This window comes from Poecilia latipinna, unplaced genomic scaffold, assembly GCF_001443285.1.
Source record: "Poecilia latipinna isolate Pla-1442-1.1 unplaced genomic scaffold, P_latipinna-1.0 Scaffold101, whole genome shotgun sequence".
In the NCBI taxonomy this organism is placed as follows: domain Eukaryota; kingdom Metazoa; phylum Chordata; class Actinopteri; order Cyprinodontiformes; family Poeciliidae; genus Poecilia; species Poecilia latipinna.
In genome coordinates, this window is record NW_015112717.1 from 229344 (window position 1) to 239485 (window position 10142).

Here is a 10142-nt window from a genome sequence, read left to right on the forward strand (position 1 = left end):
GTTTATAAATAAGAGATGTGTATGTATTTATTTGAGGAACAGGTTTAAATTCGTTTTTTTTTTTTTTTTTTTTTTTTAAGAAACAAAAGTTAGCAGTTGAAGATAATGAGTTAGGTGCCTGGAAAGTCTTTCATTTCTAACCCCATCCCCCAACTCTCCCCATTCACTCCTTGGAACGATGGCAGCCGAGCGCTGGGCAGAGATTTGCTTTTTTTAAAAAGCTACAGCACAGGAGCAAACAGCGCATAAACCTTCCTCAGAGTGACAATATGTGCGTTTGTAATCTCGAAGTTGGAAATAAATAGTTTGTTTTGTTCAAAGCAAACTTCTGTGGAGAAGGCACGCAGCAGCGGTTGGTTTTCACAATAGCGTCAACTTTTCTCCCACCTTAAAAAGATGCGAAAGCGGCCAATTAGGAGAAGCCCGTTACGATAGGAAACAACGTACCTCTCTTATTATTAATAGTCTCGAAGATTCGGAGGTTTGACATGAAGTTTCTGAAGTCCAAATCTCCGCATGGTAATACGTGGACTTCTCTCCTCTCCGTTACTCCTTCTGCCACCAGTCGGAAAGGCTCTGTTTTTTCCACGCTCACTAACTCGTCCTTTCTCTCTTCCACTTGAACCAATATCTCTCCGCGCTGCGCACGTCCGGATCTACTTACCAGGCTGGCAGCAGCAAGGCGCTCCGCCGGACCCGGGCGCCGGGCTGTCCCTGCTCAGTTATCATATTTTGTCAATTGCTAAACCTGTCAATTACTGCATATTTGTAATACATTTAAATGTGCATTTATTATGAGCTATTTTGAAAAAATACTTGGAGAAGGTGTTGTTTTCCATCTTTAAAAAAAAGCCAATTTGTGATAACTGAATTAGTTAGGCTAACCAACTGACAACCAACCCTTTCTATGTCATCATTGACTTCATACTATTCAGCTATAAATGCACCCACCAACAGTCAAAGATTGGAATTGGCCAATTTTCCCTTGTTTGGCTCCAAAAAGTAGTTTTCTTTCATATTCACTAAATGCCTTAAAAGATTAATCTCTCACCATCTGTTAATCTGTTATCTGTTAATGGCCAATATCATGCACATTTTGAAGTTAGTGAAAGTCAGATTAATGTCCAATGTATAAATAGGAATAATCTTGAAAATCCTTGAATTTCCACTGGAAATTAACATCCCTAATAAAAGAACCCCATTTTACTCTATATTGTTTGTGTGACCTTGTTATGCTGCTAAAACAAAAGATATCCCTCCGTAACCTCAATTCAGCTTACTTTGTGCATGTCTTCCAGGCAATAAGAACATAATCTATTTTAATTACATTTCTTTTTAGCTTAATTTGATGAAAAGTCAAAGTTTATAAAGAAAGCACAGCCAGTCTTCCCAAAGGAGGATTACCAGGTGGCACATATGTTTTACATTTTTGAGATTAAAGGTTTCCATATTAATTCCACTCAGCTTTTTTTGTATATTGCCAAATTAAAACAAGTATTTTGTAGAATCTACTTTACTCCAAAGAATTTCCAATTCATTCCCCTCAGAAAATAATTTCTCCCATTCTCAATAACTCTGTACAATAATCCATACAGGAGTAGAAGGTGATCAACATAAGTTATTGATTTCAAGTGATACTTATTAAGTGTGGCAAATGTGATCATATTTTATATATTGTGGTTTTAAAAACATGTTTAGATATTTGCCTGTTGTTGCTGCTTTAGAAAAAAATATCTATCTATCTATCTATCTATCTATCTATCTATCTATCTATCTATCTATCTATCTATCTGTCTATCTATCTATCTATCTATCTATCTATCTATCTATCTATCTATCTATCTATCTATCTATCTATCTATCTATCCAGATTTAATCACATACAGTGCAATTTGATCCTATTAATAAAACAATACAGTCAAATTCAGCTGCCCCATTATTCCAATTGCTAAAAAAAACTTGCCTATCTACGGAAGCCCAGCTGTATGACGTGCTGTACTTTTTGTGTTTGTTTTCTTCTTTTTTTTTTCTTTTTTTTTTCTCATATCCAGAAAAAAACGCGTCCTGCAGTGATGCCGTGCCTTTATCGCTGCTCGAAGACGCAGACCCCCCTCCTCTCGGGTCAGTCACCCGGACTGTTCTGGATCTCCCTCTTCTGGCCGGAGCTGCTGTGCGGCGGATGGCGCTGTGTCCCTGCTCTGGTCCGGACCGCGGAGATCCAGCTGATGCCCCCCTTGAAGGAAAAGCCTGTGCTGCTCGCGGCTTCCTTGACGACCTGTCAACATCCGCTGATGATGAAGTGTTCTGTGTGCGCGCGTGCCATGCGTCTAAAAGTGTACGTGCCCGCGTGCGCGTTTCGTGGCGAGCGGATTAAAGCCCAGAAACGCGCTGTTAAAGATGCTGCTGAGTCGAAAGTTTTTAAAAAGTATAGTTTAAAAAATAAATTTAAAAAAATCATTGCGAAAGATCACAACAGGATACATTTTTACCCACCTCTAAAGTTTACCTCCCATAAATCCTGGTTGTCTCACATGACGGACTCCTCCTGTTCAGCAGGAAGCTCCGTTCCTCCTCAGTCCTTCAGATTCGATCCGCTCACACAGATCCTGCATAGTACTGCTGTACAGTAGGAGATGTGGTTCACTCCGCGTCTCTCCAGCAGAATGGCACAGGTGGGGTGGCATGCTGTTGCTACCTTCAGGTGATTTAGGAAATATCGCGATCCGTCCAGGCGCTCAGAGGCAGACGAGAATAGGAAAGATTGCGGTGTAGCTGCTCTCCCTTCAGCAGGATGAGGGACCGAGAGAAGATAACAGCATCGGTGATATCAGGATGTTTTGCGCTGTTTTCTGCTTATCTGATCATTTCATGCTGATAGTTTAAAACCTAATGGAGTCATTAAAATTCGTGGCTGCGCAGATTCTGCTGAAGCTTGTAAAAGTCTTCATGCATGTGCAGTTTCTTGTAAAAAAAAATAATTCATGCCAGATAACGACAGCATGTTTTGTTTGTTTGTTTGTTTATATGGAATTTCATGTGAAAGACCAACACAAAGTACACCACATTCCACACTTTTCAGAATTTCAGACACCTCAACAAAAATCTCAATTTTATGGAAAAAACGTGTGTGTGTGTGTGTGTGGGTGGGTGTGTGTGTGTGCGTGTGTGTGTGTGCGTGTGTGTGTGTGTTATTTTGGCAATGACTTAAAGATGGCCATACACTGTAAAATCTAATTAATTGGTCTCGTGCAAATCTGGTACCAGAATTATTTTTAGCAAAGTAATCATAAAATCAGCAAGTGAGAAAAGCCTACTTATTTTAAATATTCAACACTAAATCAGTACAAAAACGTATTTTCTTTTAAACCTTAATGCAGACCGCTTACCAAATTTAACTCCTCTGAAAATTACTAAATGCCTAAAACGTCACAACTTCACTTAAATTAAACAAACCAATTTCCTTAAATGGGTTCTTGTCCTCTCTCCCTCTCTCTCTGTCTCTCTCTGTCTCTCTCTGTCTCTCTCTCTATTTCTATCTCCATCTCGCTTTTTTCTCTTACATTTCTTGTCTATTTTAGCTGTTACATAAAAAGCACCACAAAAATTGATTCAAAACATAGTCAGATTTAGTTAAAGACTTCACCCATTCTTTGTTAAAAGTTTAATTTATGTTCTGTTGACTTTATGTTCATAAATTTTGGTTTAGTACTAATCTCTAAGCATGCATTTATTCCACCAAAAACAGCAAAAATTCTGCTCATCCTGCATTAAAATAGAGGAGATTCTGATTTAACCCTTCCTCTCCTTAACAAATGAATTTGAACAAATGAATAAAAGTGTCATGAGGATAGAGCCTTGTGGAACCCCACACATGGTCATGGTTCATCTAGATCAGAGATGTCCAAACTTTTTCTCATATGGACCAAAATCATCAAGTCAAAAGTACAAATGGGCCAAAAACTATAAGTATTCTAAAAGCTAACGCTATAAAAATTTTTAAAAATGCAGTCAATTTCTTTTATCTGCTCAAGAATAAACCCAGAATGCAATATTTTAATAAATTAAAGTAGAAAAACAATGTGTATAGCATTGTTGAGCCAAAATTTTAAAAGCAGTTTTGCAGGTTTGGTTTGCATCATTAAAAGGAAAATATATTCAATGTGCAAATTCTTTGAGACTCATTTGGAAAACATGTACACACAAAATGTGTCTATTTTCAGCTCCAGAACAGTATTTAGGTCATTTGCTCTGAAAACACCTGCTGTGTTTGGTCAAGCTTAATAAATTGATCAAATGCAGATTTGGGTGCATTAAAGTTTGTTTAGAGTAAAAGTCCCTGGATGCATGTGGTCAGATTCACTATGCAATTAAAAAAAATGCTAAAAGGCTGGATTAATATTTGATGTTATGCCTAACTTGGGTTTTTTCTCTCATAATTTTGTCCTGATAAATTAAATACCATCTCTGCCAACCACCTTTGCTTGTGGATCAAAGTAGTTTCATTCTCAAACTTCAATCAGGGGCCACAGAATGAAAAACTGAATGAATCTGGCACATCACCAAAAACAATCACATCCTGTTTTTGTCTATCAATCTGTGTGTTGAAATTAGCTGCCTCAAACACTGTACTGGGATCCGGTGATGAAGGAAATGGATGGACCATAATTGTTTTATCATTGCAAGTTCACCTTTGAACAGATGTGCACTTGTGACCCCTATCTAGAGTTTTAGTGGTAAACTTGGCTGAAGCGAACGTCTTCCCGAACATGTGGCCAACAGCTAAACCCGACACCATGCTGGGAGGGGGCTTCCAAAAAAATGCCAGAGCAAAGAGAGGGGCAGTTGAGCCAGAGCAAGAATGTGAGAATTCTTACCTAACGTCCGTTCAGCATTGGCTCATTAAAGTCACATATGCCCACAGGCTGAGTAAACGAAGGAGACCTATGGGCTTGCTGGGCAGATTTGTGGAACAGAGGGAAGGATGGAAGAAGAAAACAAGCCTTTTGTGTTCGAGAGTGAGTGTGTAATATTCCAGCTGTCTTCTTTAAATGATGCTCTGTTTGTTCTCTCTCGGAGTTTTGTCCTGTGCGCTATCTGAGGCTGCAATTTTCTTTCATAGGCTTGCTCTCTGATCTGCCTGTAAAGCTTTAATTGAATTCAGGTCAGGTGATGCCCTGGGCGGCTTCCACTGCTTTGATCTCACAAAGTGTTTGCAGTCCTGCCTAGCTTGGGTCAGGTCTTTCTGCCTTATAGACCCTATATAGTGGTATAGTGGGGGAACTCTACCCCCTGAACAACAGATTAAATCCACCACGCAATGGGAATTTAATATAATCTGAAGTTGCTAAGCATAGGAGAGGGAATTGTACCTTTCCAAGGATGCAGTCTAACATGTTTGCAGACCTAAGCAGAGAGGGTATTAAACCCAAACAGCTTCAGATGACTCGCAGTGCAGAGTACGCAAACACCTTCCTTATTCTAACTTCAAGCAAGCTGTTCACATGACTCAAGTTTACAATAAAGGCAAAAACAAATTCAGTATATCAGTTTTTTTTTTAACTAGAAGAAGACCATTGTTAAGTAAGAAGTTTCAAACTGAGAATCTGTTAATCCATAAATTTATCGTAAAAACAAAGTGATCATATTTCTCTTGTCTGGGGTTTATTAATGAGCACAGTTAGGATGTCAGTAACGCATCACCTGACACAACCAAAACAAGCAGAAGTGTCTGTGTCGTGTTCTCCCAGGATGCCCCCGCAACCCACTACGGGGGAGACAGAAGGACTCTGGCTGAAATAACATCACTGTTGGATGTCGTCTCTTCATGCATGAAGCTGTTGCTGAACTGCAGAGCTGCTTCAGTGACAGACTGCTGCATCCTGAGTGAACAAAGCAGCGTTACCTCAGATCCTTCCTCCCTGCAGTAGCTGTCAGACTCTAGAGCCATCACTGCTCCCAACAAACTCAATAAGTGTTTACATTCCTGTTGGCACTTACATGTCTGCTGTTATTGTACATCTGCTTTTTCTGCACTGCATTGATATGTTACTGTACTGTAATTTATTGGTTTCACAACTGGTGACTGCATTCAAACTCAAAAATACTTTACTGATCCCAAAGGGAAATAAAGTGTTGTTGTAACTCATATCAATTCAGATTCCTCAAGTAGTGACTGTAGATAGTGATGCTTTCTTGTAACAGTCTGTATTGCAGTGAATCTGAAGAAGCCTCTGACTGAAGACGTTCTGTTTTCCCAAGATGGTCTCATGAAGAGGTTGGTAAGTGTTGTCCATCATTTTCTTGGTTTAATGAAGAATACTTCTTTGCATCATCAATGTATGATGTTTTTTTTAATGTTTTTATGAAGTAAACCACTTTGAACTGCCTTGTTGAAGAAATGTTCTAAATAAACTTGATCAGTTGTATTATAAATACTCAGTTGCTCAATACACATGCACATCACATACATCAAAAATGTCATACTATTCAGTTGCATCCCATGTGGGATATTAAAGGACATTTATATTATCTTCTATATCTGGCTATAATTGATCAATCCTGTTATCTAAAGGATCATCAGCCAAACATCAGCACCAGGCAGGTTGCATTCTGGGTACATTTACTGTTCGCTGGCTGAATCCTCTGCAGTTTCACCTCAGTAAGAAATCACTCCCATCTTCTTAACATCTCTAAGAATTGTTCTTATCTCTAATGAAAACACAAAAAACTTTGCATCCTACAACTTGGAACCAGAATAAGTAAAAATAGCGGCACCAAGCCTGAATCCATTCATTAAATTTTGATTTAACAATTTAGAAGAGAGATTTATCCAGACAATTCTTCCTTGGATCTTTCAAATGACTATTAAATGAAAGCTGTCATCTGTAACTTTATTAACTAGGAATTTGAAATCTCAACCCCAGCTTTTTGGTTTCACATCAGACTTTTTTTTTTTTTTTTTTTTTTAGTTTAATGCTTCACTGTGTAAATCACATTTTGTTCTCTGCATTACACTGAATTTTGTTCATTGTACTTGACTGTTAAAATCAGATGCTCTGAATGTACAACATTCCCTTCTGCTTTTGATTCAAAGTTACTCTGACAGGAAATTCATCCCTAAGATTGATGTGTTGGGAGCGAAGCCAATTTCTGAAATTCTATTAAATCCAAAATTATTTTTAAATCTCCTTTAGAAACAACTTGATTGTGATAGCCAGAGACAGAGAACATGCAATGTTAGGTCAACTGGACTTGAATACCAATGAATATTTTTTTTTCTTCTAGGCATAAAAGTCAGGATGACCGGAGCACATTTGAATGCGAGTCAGATAATACTAATCAGTATAGTATCCTGGGCACGTTAGTTTGGACAGAGAGGTGTGGTCAATAACAGTGTGAATTGAGATGAACAGTCGAAGTGGGAATAATAAATCAGTCTCAAGACTTGGTGCAGAAAGAATGAGCTTGAGTTTATGATGTTTTGGTAAGGAGTGGAAGTGGAACAAGCTGATCGTAAACTGTTTTTATTTGTTCACCTGACTTGATACCAGGGTGACTTATTGACCTAGGAGTTTGGCAATGAGGCCTGATGTGAAGGAACAAGTTACTACGCTGATCTGAAATCCTTCTGATTGAATTCGGGAGACAAAGAGGACAGAATCGTTTTCATCCTCATTCTGCTGATGGGAACGATTCGGTAACTCACTTTAACTGCCTTTTCTGCAGGTTCCTTTAAATGTTCTGCTCCACAGTGCTATGCAAATGAGACATGTTATAGGGTTGATGTCTAATGTACACTTCAAATTCTGCACATTTGTGTCATTTCAGGCTTCTCTGTATTGAAAAAGTAAAAAAGACAAAAGCTGTTCTAAAGACAGAGGTCTCTTAAACGTTAAATGATTATTAACAGAGAAGTTTTCAACAAGACACATGCAGAAATGGGTTGAGATTAAAAAGGCGGCATTCTGTGCTTGAGGTGATTTTGTAAAATGTCATAATTTACAGGAGTGAGGACTGCAGAATGATCTCAGCATTACTGAACAGGAAATCCAATTTCAGGTGGCCTTTTTATTTGAATATACCCTCCCGACACTGGAATAAAAGCCCTGCTAATGTATCAGTTAGACGATCCTCTCTTTGCTCTTGAAGGAACACGTTAAGTTTGTGCGAAGCATTTTAAAATGTTACGATATTTTTGTAGAATCCTCATGGGGAAGTATAGCTAGTGTCAAACTCTTTCATAACATCATGTCAGGGATTAGTCCTAAAGTAACTCCTTACTTCCTTTGTGTTGTTTTTTCTTGTTGTATTTGTGGGAAATTACCTTCCTAATTCCAATTTTCTTCACAATGACTTTAAGTGAGCTCCTCTCACATTTTACAGCTGACCATTTTACTGGGAGCCCCGATGTAGGAAGCATTATTCTACTGCAGTTCATCTGTAATACAGCTCTCTCCCTGAGCACTGAACTTAAAATGCCCTTTATAAAGCAGATTAATTATCGGGGAAACACCTCCGTCCTCTTTGCCCCGGTTGTTTCACAGGACGAAGATTTGAACTCAGCAGAGGATAATTTGATGTAATCCATCCGTTTTGTAACTATATCTACCTGAGTCTAAACAATTATTATTATAAATATGAACAGAAATGCATCAAATTTAAAGGGTCATCTGGTAAATATGTGCACAGCATACAGGGTTAAAAGTAAATCAGTAGCTGTGTTTCCATTACAAATGTGCTTACATTTTTGTTTATATTCTGCTAATGTTAAAGAAACACAATTTCACAGTTGTGGTGTTTACATTAAATAAGAAATTAAATTAACATCACATGTAAATAACAATGTGATTAGTCATTAAAAATCATGGTAGAGATAGATATGGACAGTCATATGAAATATAATCATAATTAATCCTTGGTGCTTACGCTCATCATCTATCATTCACCAGAGACGTCAGCATTTTATTCAGGCTTTGGAGCAGTTTCACTGAACTAAGTTTTGGGGAAACTGCAGTTTGTGATTTTACATTAGAGCTGCGGATTCAACACGTTGGAATGACTCACATCATTTTATGAACAGTGATGCTGTGAGAGCTCTGGTGGAGCCAGCTGCACATTGTCTGGAAAACACCAGAACAAACCGCCGTCCTCCTTCTACTTGCTTTTGATCACGTGACTCATCTGATGCGAAAAAAAGTGTCTCCATTGAAGTTTTGTGATATATGTGTCAAAAAATGAGTTTTTTTTAATTGTCATGTGTTTTTTAATTTTTTTTGGCACAGATTTATTTGCATTATTTCCATTTGCAGAATTTTAGGGTTTATGGAAATGTTGCTAATGTTTCTCTGACCCCACGATGCCGTTCTTTGCTGTAGTTCTCCAACAAAGAGTTGGAGATTTTTTAAAATTATTTTTACCTCTGTTAGCATCCTGCTCAGAGGGCGTGGTAGCAGCACAGCAAAATTTAGCTGTATTGAAACGTCCAGATCAGACAAACAATGTCCTCTCCTTAGCCTGTGACTAATGTCTTAAGCTCTGTGTTTCCTGCAACTTGAAAGTGGAGGGAGATTAGGGAGATATATAAGTGATTAGTATTTCTGCCTTCAGCACCAGAGCACCTAGGTATCTGTTTCCCCACCGTCATATCAGCGCAGATAGAATCTGAATCCTGAGGCAGAGCTTAACTGTAAGCGAGATGGGAATAACTGAGCCTCCGTCCTCATGTACATAAACTGACCATTCAACAGGAGGCGGCTGCTGCTGCGGCTCTCTGGGGAACCAGACCTTTGCAATATTGCACATTTCACAAAAGCCAGAGCTTTTCATATTCAGCTTTAGCCTTTTACATAATAGAACTGCTGCTAGTTGAATTGAAGAAATTTAAATGAAATCATAAAAAACTATTGACATTCTCTTCCCAGCCCTGAAGCGAAAGACAAACTGCTGTGCTCTGAAAATAGTTTTCCATCCCCTGAGACGCCTCAAGCAAGGCAAGAGATTAGCTTACTGAAGCCCCTTTCTGTAATTACCTAAAAGATGACACAAAAATACACTGAGCTATATCTGGAGCAACCTGTTTGGAGAGTTAACACTCCTGCATTATTTACTGGAGCTGCTGTCTTGAGAGAGCGCGCGAGTGCAAG

The 10142-nt window shown here is 38.5% G+C and overlaps 1 protein-coding gene across 4 annotated transcripts in view; it reads right to left on the minus strand.

Annotated features, from left to right (window-relative positions):
* fat1a (FAT atypical cadherin 1a) overlaps nucleotides 1-2785 on the minus strand; it is a 106268-nt gene extending 103483 nt beyond the window's left edge. For 3 of the 4 annotated variants that reach the window (XM_015027378.1, XM_015027374.1, XM_015027360.1), the window contains exon 1: nucleotides 448-589. The gene's annotated coding sequence lies outside the window, so the exon portion shown is untranslated. Of the gene's footprint in view, nucleotides 1-447; nucleotides 590-2493 lie in introns of those variants that run through there. The other variant, XM_015027367.1, reaches the window with a different exon arrangement.
* Between the last annotated feature and the right edge of the window lie 7357 nt (nucleotides 2786-10142).